Genomic DNA, 13059 nt, shown 5'->3' on the forward strand with positions numbered 1-13059 from the left:
CACTTATTTTTACCTGCACCTGCGGCTGGGCACGTTCCAGAGGGAGACGGGTAGAAGTAGAGCAAGCACCGGAAGGGCTTGAATAGAAATCGCGTGCTGCTTCAGGGGTATTGTTTCATTCCCGTTTTATCTTTCTTCCTGACTGTAACCCGTGATGAAATGTGATGATGAAACATGAGCATGACAGGCATTCATAGACGAAGGGATTTTTGTTGATTTCCTAATGAAAGGAGTACCAAACAACTGTAGATGCCTGCGCATTTTTCATGCATTGCTTTATTCAGTATTATTGCACGTCATTTTGTGCATTAATTAAACAAACCGTACAGTACTTGTGATTCTGATTTAGCGTTCTAAATATTTGATTATTGTACATTACAAGTATATACTGAACTGAGGTTAAATTAAGTTTTAATTGTATTTTGTGTTCATTGTAATCTCATTGCAATGCAAATGCATTAGTTGGAAAACGGGCTTTTATTAGTGGTACAATGCAAAATGCTTCAGTAGGACAGATACCTGGACAAACACGCTCGCATAAAGTAAGCAAATAAACTAATCAGTAAACAGTGGTGATATCACTAACAAAAAAACGAGGCAGGCCTAGCCAGTAGAGTTAAACAATTTCAATGGGAGTCCCAGGTCAGTTTTATTGCTAAGACAGATGACTTCAGATACAAACAATGGCTTGTGTCTTATAAGTTACACACTTTGAGAGGTTTTATTTATTTATTGGGTGATGTCTTTATCTACGGCAACTTACAACGTTTTCTTTGTTTTTCAAGTTGGTGCACAGGCAGATGAAGTCACTTGCTCATGATCACAGGATTTGAACCTAAAACCAGGATTTGATGTCCAAAGCCTTAACCACAACCGCACACTGCCTTCCAATTTTTGGATGGTGCAGACAAGGGGAGCAGTTTAAATTGGAGGATAAAGTACATGTGTGCTGTCTGACAGTGACCCCGGGCTCTCTTCTAGCCAGCTGTTTAGTGAATATGAGCACATTTAAATCTAAAAGCAGAACTTTACTTTAGGCGGTCTCTGTTAATTCCCTTCTTGTCTCTCATGTACCTCACATGTTTAACACCATGTTTTATTGCCACCATTTCTTTTGAAGATCATAAATCATGCTTTGGGTTATTTTTAGTACCCTGGAAATTTACCAACTACAGGTCACCTGAATGGAACATTTAATTATCACTTACATTTATTTTGAAATCAACTTTCTTATTTAATCTTTTTTGTCTAACTGTCTAGCCAACAGTGGCACTTTTAAAAGACAGGTTTATTTAATATAATCTCATAATTTTAGAAAAGTTTACTGCATTCTAGAAATTACAAAAATTGTAATGACAGTCAGTTGCACCACTGCATAATTAGATGGGTCATGGCAAAAGGAGGTGAATACTTATAAAATCGGATATTACTTTTGTTTTCTATGCTTTTAGTGACAGTATCTCACTAAATAAACTTCTATATTAATTATATACTAGCTGAGGTGCCAAGTCTTTGCTTGTATCTAGGCTTTCCTAAATTAAAACATGAAATTATAAAACATTTGTATGTCCAGTATACTGTATATCTGCATATGTATGTGTGTGTGTGTATATACAGTATATATGTATGTACAGTGTATCTGGAAAGTATTCACAACGCATCACTTTTTCAACATTTTGTTATGTTGCAGCCTTATTCCAAAATGGATTAAATTAATTTTTTTCCTCAAAATTTTACACATAATACCCCATAATGACAATGTGAAAAAAGTTTACTTGAGGTTTTTGCAAATTTATTAAAAATAAAAAAACTGACAAATCGCATGTACATAAGTATTCACAGCCTTTGCTCAATACTTTGTCGATGCACCTTTGGTAGCAATTATACCCTCAAGTCTATTTGAATATGATGCCACACCCTTGGCACACCTATCCTTGGCCATTTTAGCCCATTCCTCTTTGCAGCACCTTTTAAGCTCCTTCAGGTTGGATGGGAAGGGTCGGTGCACAGCCATTTTAAGATCTCTCCAGAGATGTTCAATCAAATTCAAGTCTGGGCGCTGGCTGGGCCACTCAAGGACATTCACAGAGTTGTCCTGAAGCCATTTGTTTGATATCTTGACAGTGTGCTTAGGGTCGTTGTCCTGCTGAAAGATGAACCGTCGCCCCAGTCTGAGGTCAAGAGCGCTCTGGAGCAGGTTTTTATCCAGGATGTCTCTATACATTGCTGCAGTCATCTTTCCCTTTATCCTGACTAGTTTCCCAGTTCCTGCCACTGTTAAACATCCCTACAGCATGATGCTGCCACCACCATGCTTCCCTGTAGGGATGGTATTGGCCTGGTGTTGAGCAGTGCCTGGTTTCCTCCAAACGTGACACCTGGCATTCACACCAAAGAGTTCAATCTTTGTCTCATCAGACCAGAGAATTTTGTTTCTCATGGTCTGAGAGTCCTTCAGGTGCCTTTTGGCAAACTCCAGGCGGACTGCCACTTCTTCCACTTACGGGTGATGGAGGCCACTGTGCTCATTGGGACCTTCAAAGCAGCAAAAGTTTTTCTGTAACATTCCCCAGATTTGTGCCTCAAGACAATCCTGTCTCGGAGGTCTACAGACAATTCCTTTGACTTCATGCTTGGTTTGTGCTCTGACATGAACTGTCAACTGTGGGACCTTATATAGACAGGTGTGTGCCTTTCCAAATCATGTCCAATCAACTGAATTTACCACAGGTGGACTCCAATTAAGCTGCAGAAACATCTCAAGGATGATCAGGGGAAACAGGATGCACCTGAGTTCAATTTTGAGCTTCATGGCAAAGGCTGTGAATACTTATGTACATATGCTTTCTCAATTTTTTTTATTTTTATTAAATTTGCAAAAACCTCAAGTAAACATTTTTCACATTGTCAATATGGGGTGTTGTGTGTAGAATTCTGAGAAAAAAAAAAATTTAATCCATTTTGGAATAAGGCTGTAACATAACAAAATGTGGAAAAAGTGATGCGCTGTGAATACTTTCGGGATGCACCCCAGAAAACCGGAAAAAGAACAGAAGAGAAAGTAGGGGTTAGTTCGGATTCTGAATATGAATACCATGAATAATAATGATAATTAATTGAATATACAGAGCATCAGGATTAAACTAAGATGAAGCTATGAGAAAGCCATGTTAAAGTAATGTGTTTTCAGTAGTTTTTTAAAGTGCTCCACTGTATTAGCCTGGTGAATTCCTATTGACAAGCTAATCCAGATTTTAGGTGCATAACAGCAGAAGGCTGCCTCACCACTTCTTTTAAGTTTAGCTCTTGGAATTCTAAGCGGACGGAAGATCTAAGATTACAATTTGGAGTGTAAGGTGTAAGACATTCCGAAATATAAAATGGAGCGAGATTATTTAAGGCTTTGTAAACTATAATCAGGATTTAAAGTCAATTCTAAATGACACAGGTAACCAATGTAGTGACATCAAAACTGGAGAGATGTGCTCGGATTTTCTTTTCCTAGTTAAGATTCTAGCAGCTGCATTCTGCACTAGCTGCAATTGATTGATGTCTTTTTTGGGTAGTCCTGAGAGGAGTGCGTTACAGTAATCTAGTCGACTGAAAACAAAAGTGTGAATTAATCTCTCAGCATCTTGCAATGTTATAAGAGGTCTAACTTTTGCAATATTTATTAATTGGAAAAATGATGTCCTAGTAATCTGAATAATATGCAATTTAAAATTCACCTCAAAATCAATAGTTACCCCTAAATTCTTTACCTCCGTCTTGACTTTTAATCCTAATGCATATAGTGTGTGTATGTGTATATGTGTGTATGTATGTATATATATATATATATATATATATATATATATATATATATATAGCCAGGAGGAGCTCTCCCGACAGCAGGATCGTGCCCCGAGTTCCAGCAGGGCCTTATGGATTATGTACTGTTTTTACACAGCCCTGCTGGATACCTTGGGGACCACCAGGAGTCGCTGTAGGGGGGCTCATGGGCTCTGGTGTGCCATATATGTCACAGTCACGTGATGGGAAGGAATGACGTGCTCCCAGGGTGAAGAACAGGACTGTTTGCCCTGACCCGGAAGGAATAAGGAACTGTGGTCTGATTGGACAGGAACGCCTCCGGGTCAAGGGCTATAAAAGGACGATGCCTCAGTCCAGACGCTGAGCTGTGCTGGGAGGGAGAGGAGCAAAGTGTCTGGGCGAGGAGGAGATAAAATTATAGTATTGTGTTTATTTAGTGATTAGTAGTGATTTATAAGTAGTGTGGAAGGTGCTTGGTGCACTGTGGAAAAAAATAAAAAGTCTTGGACTTTTACCTGGTGTCTGGAGTTGTACCTGAGGGGTCAAGGGAGCACTAACGCCCCCTACTGCCACAATATATATATATATATATATATATATATATATGTACAGTGGTGTGAAAAACTATTTGCCCCCTTCCTGATTTCTTATTCTATTGCATGTTTGTTACACAAAATGTTTCTGATCATCAAACACATTTAACCATTAGTCAAATATAACACAAGTAAACACAAAATGCAGTTTTTAAATGATGGTTTTATTATTTAGGAGAAAAAATCCAAACCTACATGGCCCTGTGTGAAAAGTAATTGCCCCTTGTTAAAAATAACCTAACTGTGGTGTATCACACCTGAGTTCAATTTCCGTAGCCACCCCAGGCCTGATTACTGCCACACCTGTTTCAATCAAGAAATCACTTAAATAGGAGCTGCCTGACACAGAGAAGTAGACCAAAAGCACCTCAAAAGCTAGACATCATGCCAAGATCCAAAGAAATTCAGGAACAAATGAGAACAGAAGTAATTGAGATCTATCAGTCTGGTAAAGGTTATAAAGCCATTTCTAAAGCTTTGGGACTCCAGCGAACCACAGTGAGAGCCATTATCCACAAATGGCAAAAACATGGAACAGTGGTGAACCTTCCCAGGAGTGGCGGCCGACCAAAATTACCCCAAGAGCGCAGAGGCGACTCATCCGAGAGGTCACAAAGACCCCAGGACAATGTCTAAAGAACTGCAGGCCTCACTTGCCTCAATTAAGGTCAGTGTTCACGACTCCACCATAAGAAAGAGACTGGGCAAAATGGCCTGCATGGCAGATTTCCAAGACGCAAACCACTGTTAAGCAAAAGAACATTAGGGCTCGTCTCAATTTTGCTAAGAAACATCTCAATGATTGCCAAGACTTTTGGGAAAATACCTTGTGGACTGATGAGACAAAAGTTGAACTTTTTGGAAGGCAAATGTCCCGTTAAATCTGGCGTAAAAGGAACACAGCATTTCAGAAAAAGAACATCATACCAACAGTAAAATGTGGTGGTGGTAGTGTGATGGTCTGAGGTTGTTTTGCTGCTTCAGGACCTGGAAGGCTTGCTGTGATAGATGGAACCATGAATTCTACTGTCTACCAAAAAATCCTGAAGGAGAATGTCCGGCCATCTGTTCGTCAACTCAAGCTGAAGCGATCTTGGGTGCTGCAACAGGACAATGACCCAAAACACACCAGCAAATCCACCTCTGAATGGCTGAAGAAAAACAAAATGAAGACTTTGGAGTAGCCTAGTCAAAGTCCTGACCTGAATCCAATTGAGATGCTATGGCATGACCTTAAAAAGGCGGTTCATGCTAGAAAACCCTCAAATAAAGCTGAATTACAACAATTCTGCAAAGATGAGTGGGCCAAAATTCCTCCAGAGCGCTGTAAAAGACTCATTGCAAGTTATCGCAAACGCTTGATTGCAGTTATTGCTGCTAAGGGTGGCCCAACCAGTTATTAGGTTCAGGGGCAATTACTTTTCACACAGGGCCATGTAGGTTTGGATTTTTTCTCCCTAAATAATAAAAACCATCATTTAAAAACTGCATTTTGTGTTTACTTGTGTTATATTTGACTAATGGTTAAATGTGTTTGATGATCAGAAACATTTTGTGTGACAAACATGCAAAAGAATAAGAAATCAGGAAGGGGGCAAATAGTTTTTCACACCACTGTACAGTTTACTGTTCCAGGAATCAAAGTGGGCCTTTCTTTTCACATACTGTAGCTAGCTGATGTTGGTAGTGAAAGGAGATTGTGTTTTCGTTTTAGTTTGATAGATTTTTTTTTGCTTTTTTTAAAAAAATAATTGTTCGAACAATGATTGTGCCACTGTATTGCTCTCAAGTGCATCATTGACTGAATTGTGTGTAATTGTGTCTGATTTGCCCTCTTAAGTGTAGTTAAAGTTGTGACGCATACACTGACAGTGGACTGGTAGCATTTGAACTAGAATTAGATGGTGTTAAGTGTATTTAGGGGATGAACACCAATTCATCTTTTCTAAATCCCGTTAAAATTGTTGCTTTAATCACATTTTAATGGAGGCTTAGAACTTGAAGTATTAGAGGGTTTCAGAAGTACTAGAGGGCTTAATTTGTTTAATAGGATAATTGGTGCTTCATGCCTTCATGGCTATCCCAAGACACTGAATTAGGTCAGTTGGAAGCTTTAATTTACACTAGCACGACACACATTCAGATTTGCCAGGGAAGGCTTCAGTTCACCAAACCATGAATGTCTGTGGGTATAAAAATGGGAGGATGAAATAATTAAAAACTAAAAAAATAAAAAATTTTTAAGGACAGATGACAACCACCATTCATTAATGGGGTGAACAGTGAATCTAAACTAACCTGGTGTCTGGGTGTGTGTAGGTGATGCCTCATCGAAAGTTGGTTTCTGGCTTCCACCTGATTCTACTCTATGCTCAGTGACTTTTTTGAATTAAGTGTCTTAAGAAAATTGATGGGTAGATCTTAGTGAGGTTAAATTGGTTTATAGCATCATTATTGTCACATGTACAGAATACTGTTAAACTCTTAAGGTGAGATGACGTAATAGAAATATGCAGCGTCACACATATGATCACCATTCGGGCTCATCTGAGGTGTGCAGTACCACTTAGAGACAAGATGGGGCGCTGTCCCTAACAGTCTTATCTCTTTTTTTCCCCCACAGTACCGAGAAGATGCCCAATGAGGGCAAATGAGCCAGGGAAGCCCGATCCAGTCCATTCCAGATATTGTAGGAATTTTTCATGATTATTAATCAACAAGACAGCCATCCAGGAGGATGCCATAATAATATGGAATCTGAAAAATAAATTTTACCTTGGTTAATTAATCAACAGTTTTGGCTTTGGCAATACCAGTGATAAATCCCAATAATTCTTCAAGTCTCCTTTTTTATTTACCTTTCTCTGTTGTAGAAAGTGGGTCTCTGGCCTTCAGACTTGTGTCAAGGTAACTGAGGCATGGTCGTTTTAAGAAACAGAATAATACAATTTATTGATGAACACAAGATTTCTAGAAGTATTATAAATGCATTTGCATATTTAAATATATATATATATATATATATATATATATATATATATATATTAATGCTGGGTGGTATGACCAAAATTCTATATCACATTATTTTTCAAAATTGTACCAGTTTCACGGTATTCAACTGTATTTTTTTTCCATGCATGAGTTAACCACATTTTCCACTGCAATTACTGCAATACTCTCAAGTATTAATACAAGTTTGCATGGCCCCATAAATTGATAGTTTTCAAGGAAGGGGGCACTAATGAAGAAATGGAATCACATTGCATGACAGTTGCAGTCAAAATATAGAACCTTTTTATTGAACTGATTTTGCAAAAACTTAAACTAAAATTTTGACAACATATTGTCAACCATCCAAAGAGGCATTTAGACTTAGTGAAATATCCAGAGGTGTTCGTCAAAAGTTGTATTGCACTGAACATGTCTTAGAAAAGAAATAAATAGTAAATATTTTTTGTAAACCAACTACACTTTCTGTTACTGTTAACAATCTCTGTCCACTGACACAAAGTGACTATTTAAACAACTTTATCATCATTAAACTGCATAATATTTAAACTAATAAATAATAACAGTAAAATAAATAATGGTCCAACTTCCAGTAATAATACTATTACTTCAAAGCTTCAAAACGTGATTGCATGACTGCGGGGAGTTGATGAGGTGATTTTGGGCGAGTCGCACCCGATCGTTCTCTATTGCTTCATCGGCTTACTGCGGCATGTGAATAAAGTGCTGTGCCCACAGAGATGTATATTTATGGGCCGTCAGGATAAGGGGAAGCAAAAAAGAAAAGATAGAACACAAGGAGGTTAAAGAAGGGAAAAGGCAGTCATGGGGGATGATACAGTCACCAGAAAGGTGAAGGCAGCCACGAGTTGAGGATCCGTGAGGGAGTGCAGGCTGAGGTGATCTAGGGGCTGGTTCATCCCACTGACTAAGTGTATAGAGTGGGGCGAGCGAAATGTAAGACCTCCCAATGGATCTGAGGAGTGACTGAGTGAGCGTGAAGGAAGACGGGAGGTGTGCCGATCTCGGATGGTCTAGCTGCGCAGTGTGGCAACAGCCAAGACAGGAGTTGGCAGAAAGCAGTTTGTGCTACAAAGGCTCCGCCAGCAACGCCCATAAAGGGTGAGCCCTTGGAGACAGAAGGTGGTGTGCTGCGATCGGGCGAGGAGAGAGACTGCATTTTAACCTCTATTTTAACGGATTTATTTATTATGGATTTTATCCCCATGTTTCACTGGTTTTATGGATTTGCTATTTATTTGGTTACTGTATTTTTCTGAACACTGCGCAATGGACACTTTTGGTTTTACTCTTGACTGTTTTTAACAAAAGCACTTGAGCACTTTCCACCATCCCGTGATTTCAATGAGATTTTTCAGCTCATCTCAGTCATAACTATCGATGGTGTTGGTTCAACAGATTCCCATGTGGGAAGAGGGAGTCTGTAGGGGACCGGCATCGTCACACTATTACACAGTAACCAGGTATATTGAGAAAAAAAATAAAGCAAGTACAACTTGGCTTGCAGTATTATCCAGTAGTATAGAAACAGTATTCACACATTTGAACATAATGGTCCACATCCGAACTTTTAAAATCAAAGTATCTTCAGACAACAGACACAGCACCTTTTATCATTAAAAGTTCTTCTGTGTCATAATGTTCATCTTTATCGTCTGCTACAGCTTCCATTTAGGAATGTTCTCTGTCCATTTTTACTGCTCAATACCTCCACTAACGCATGTACTCTGTTGCATTCCTGTTTAGCGGTGCAGCAGTGAAAAAGGTCCCACCTTAAACAGTTTCCCGCTGTGCCACTTTCCGAACGTTGTTTAGGCTATTTAAACCGGTGATCCGGTATAAGAAAAATCCATATCATAATAAAAATAAAAAATGGTTTTTAGTATGAACTGGTATACCCCCCAGCACTAATATATATATTGTGGAAAGCAACCCGGACACAGACAGGCGGACACTGAAGGTTCAACCAACACATGTTTATTATACATCTTTTCACTATTTACAGTGCACAAAACCCAATGCCGCAGCACCAATCAGCCCTTATAGGTCCTCCTCTCCTCCGAGCTCCATCCTCTTCCACCCAACTCCAGCCCTCGAATGGAGGGAGGCGGCTCCCCTAAACGACTGCCGGCATTCCCTGGTGTGGTGGAAGTGCTGGCTGTGCACCCGGAAGCACTCCGGCTGTCCCCGATCTTCTTCCCCCCCCCCAGGGCTCTTCAGGCATCCGGGCGACCCCTGGCGGTGACCACGGGCTCCTATAGGGTTGAGCTTCCAAGCTCTGTTCCAGTGCGTGGTCCCCTTACCATCCAGGGCAGCTGCCCTCTCGTGGTCCAGAGGTGACGTAGTTCCTCTTCCAGTCCTTCTGGATGTCCCGGCTGGGTCCCCCCCTCAGCCGCTTGCCACTATCTATCTATCTATCTATCTATCTATATATATATATATATATATATATATTATATGTGTGTGTTTGTGTGTTGACATATGACTGAATAAGACAGACAAATATATAACATATAGGCTGTTTACTGGTATTTAGAGTTCCATTTTATCTTGGCACAGATAAATAGTTTTATGATCCCAAGTCTTTATGACGATGTCTGATACTGTGTGGAGTTTTTGTTTTGTTGTTACTCTGGGTTCAAGCAGAGGATTCTTCATTCATTGGAGGGCACCTCTTACACTTTGCGGCATGATCCTTGTCAGTGTTTTGCTGCTGCTTCCTGCATTCTGCTGTCTTTTGCCACAATAGGGAAAAGGCATTCACTCATTCTGGCCCAATGTTTAGATGCTAAAGTTCCCTTTTTCTCTGCATCATCAGACTATTGGCACAAAGCTTTGGCTTGACAGACTGGGTCTCAGCTTCTGGTCCACAAAGATAAGAGTTTGTCAGATTCAGCTCTCAAAGCAAGAGGCTCATAGCTTTTTGGTTCAGAGATCAGGACTCAGATGTTTTCAGTCATTTTGGTGAGTTACCCCTCCATGATAGAATCCCCAGGGGTTGAGTGATTGTCCAACAAATATCATAGAGAAAGCTTATCATGATGGTGCAGAGCATTTTAAAGGAAGCCTGAACCTTTTTGGATTGGACTAAAGTCACTTCCAGTTACAAAATCAGTGTCTTTTAATAGGTAGTTCCTTGTGTCCACCTTAGTTGGCATACCGTGAATTGTAGGTCTTTGTCTTTGCTTGAGTTCATTTCACACTTTTTAGCTCATGACTTCTGTAGAAGGCCTCTGAAGAAATGTTAGTGCAACTGTGATTTACACCTTTGTTATCAGATGAAGTCCAGGTAGATCCTGGTACAAGCTGGAGTTCAGTCACTAAGTTTGCATTGCAAGTGGGGATTTTGTGCAGCTGAATGCCTGCATCCCTATTAAATCTGTTTTTTGTTTTTTTTAACAGGCCTGGTGGGCCATAAAAGCCTAGCAGAATGGACGCTGGCCACTTTGTCCTACAACATTTTAGACAAGAGCAGGTAAGACACCACATTCACAGCATTCACATCGAAGACCTTCAGGGAAACTGTCAAACTGCTGTGCATCACTCACCTAAGAAACATTCATCTGCTACCCGCAGACGGAAGGACTGGATGAGTGCTTTAACCAGATGCTCAAACAGATGTTGAGGGTGGTGTGAGCAGACTGCCGAGACAGGGACTAACTCCAACCACTCGTTTTGTTTGCCTTCAGGAAAGTACTGCAGGCTTTGACAGGTTTCTCCCCATTTGAGCTCCTTTATGGGAGGCAACGCTGGGCAGTTTGATCTAATCCAGGAAGGGTGGAAGGAGGAAGCAATGTCCTCCTCCTGTAATATTATTGAGTACATCGCAGACTTATGTATCCACTTCAAGAAACTGTAGCCCCTGGAGTGAGAACATTTGGAGAGAACACAGTGTTCACAGTCTCAGCTGTATAATCGGAACTCTCCTCTTTGCATGTTCTTCCCAGGGGACACGGTGATTGTTCTCGTCTCTTTATTCCATTCTAAGCTCCTTACTTATTGGCAAGGGTCATATGAGATATGGGAGAGAAAGGGGTTTTTTAAGCACTTTGACCTACTTTTTGTATGAAAATGTGCTATATAAATAAATGTTGTTGTTGTTTTCAACTGTTTAGTATAACAACTTAATTGGTATTCGAATGAACATGCCTATCACAAACATCTCCTTAAACCATGGCACAACCGTAGTCCCCTGCAGAAGAAGGAATTGGGTGCCTCCATCACCTCTGTTACTGGGGTCATGGACCATAAGTCAGGGAGAAACATCCACAATATCATTACCCCGCAGGGGTTGTAGTTCAGGAATACCATTATCTGCTCCCAGAGGCAAAGAAGACTGAGGTGGAATTGGAGATCAGCTTTTCTTGAACCTCTGGGTCATCAACGAGAGCCACCGCCCTGGTTGAGCTGTGTTGAGCCAAGTTTTTGATGTAGCTGAACAATATGCCTCAACTGGAAACTGCTGGACTGTAAGACAAGATATATAGCACAGGAGCAGGGGACCCTCACCATAAACTGGGTGAACACCCAACTCCGATATTGTCTTTTGGGGAGTTCTCACTAGTGATCTTCCAGTAGTGTTTATAGATACTCCAACACACCGGTCACCTAGTGATTTCTTTGCCTGCAACTCTTAGCCCTTCACACCAATGCTGACACCCTCTCCTTGGCTCATAACCTCACAGTAAAGTCCGCTGGGACTAAGAGAGAGTTTGTGTCACACATGCGTGCCAAAGGATCACTCACCTGTGTGGAGTAGTATGTAGTACCACTCTGGGAAGAGGGGGGCGGTGTCACTAACAGTCTTTTCCTCTCACAGTAGCAAGAAGATGTCCAATGAGGGCAACTGAGCCAGAAAAGCCCCGCCCCTTCTGGTTCAGGTTTTATAAAAGAGAAATGTGGAGTTGTAATTTAGACCAGAGTAGCCAAGAGGCTGGAGCTTTCCAAAAGCATGACGCATTCAATTTGAGACACCACACTATGGCAAATACTGAGGCGATTGCCTGAAATCCTAAATTATATCAGCACCATGCGCTTGTTTATTTTATTTGCAACAATTGCCTGCATGAAATGGGATGGCCTGGTTGGTGCCCCAACTTATTTTGGGACTCTTTCCAATTCTGTCACTCAGACCACAACAGGTAAAAATACATCTTAATCTTTGCTAGTTTAGAGAAACATTCTAAGAAGCATTTGAAAACGTATTACTTTATTTAATAATCCTTAACAAGACTATAAAACTTTTAAAAAAGAATAAGCAAACAAACACACTTAAATATGTAAAGGCTGCCATGTGAAAAAGTTAAGTTACATATGTTTAAATTGTCATTTCATCATTCTTTGTTAACTATTTTTAGTAAAAGTTATTAAAGTTCAGTCATTAAAAGGCCCTGGTTTACAATCTCATTCAAAGGCTCTCTACATGTGCTCAGCAACATAAAAGAGAAATGAAACTGCAAAACACAGCTTTGGTTTCCTGCATTAACAAAGGAAATATGGATTTTTTTTAAAAATTCATGCTTCAAGCTGTCTGATGTAAAGAGAAAGAAAAGAAAATGCATTTCTTGAGAATTTAGCACATCATCACCCAGCAAATATGCACTGACCATTTCTCTCTGTGTCT

At 40.2% G+C, this 13059-nt stretch overlaps 1 long non-coding RNA gene across 1 annotated transcript; it reads left to right on the forward strand.

Annotated features, from left to right (window-relative positions):
* Nucleotides 1–2: 2 nt before the first annotated feature.
* LOC120527709 lies at nucleotides 3–12812 on the forward strand. The gene is made up of 2 exons (XR_005633395.1): nucleotides 3–107; nucleotides 10839–12812. It is a non-coding gene; the product is annotated as an uncharacterized LOC120527709 (long non-coding RNA).
* The last annotated feature ends 247 nt before the right edge of the window (nucleotides 12813–13059 follow it).

The sequence above is a fragment of the Polypterus senegalus genome, chromosome 4 (assembly GCF_016835505.1).
Source record: "Polypterus senegalus isolate Bchr_013 chromosome 4, ASM1683550v1, whole genome shotgun sequence".
Classification (NCBI taxonomy): Eukaryota; Metazoa; Chordata; class Cladistia; order Polypteriformes; family Polypteridae; genus Polypterus; species Polypterus senegalus.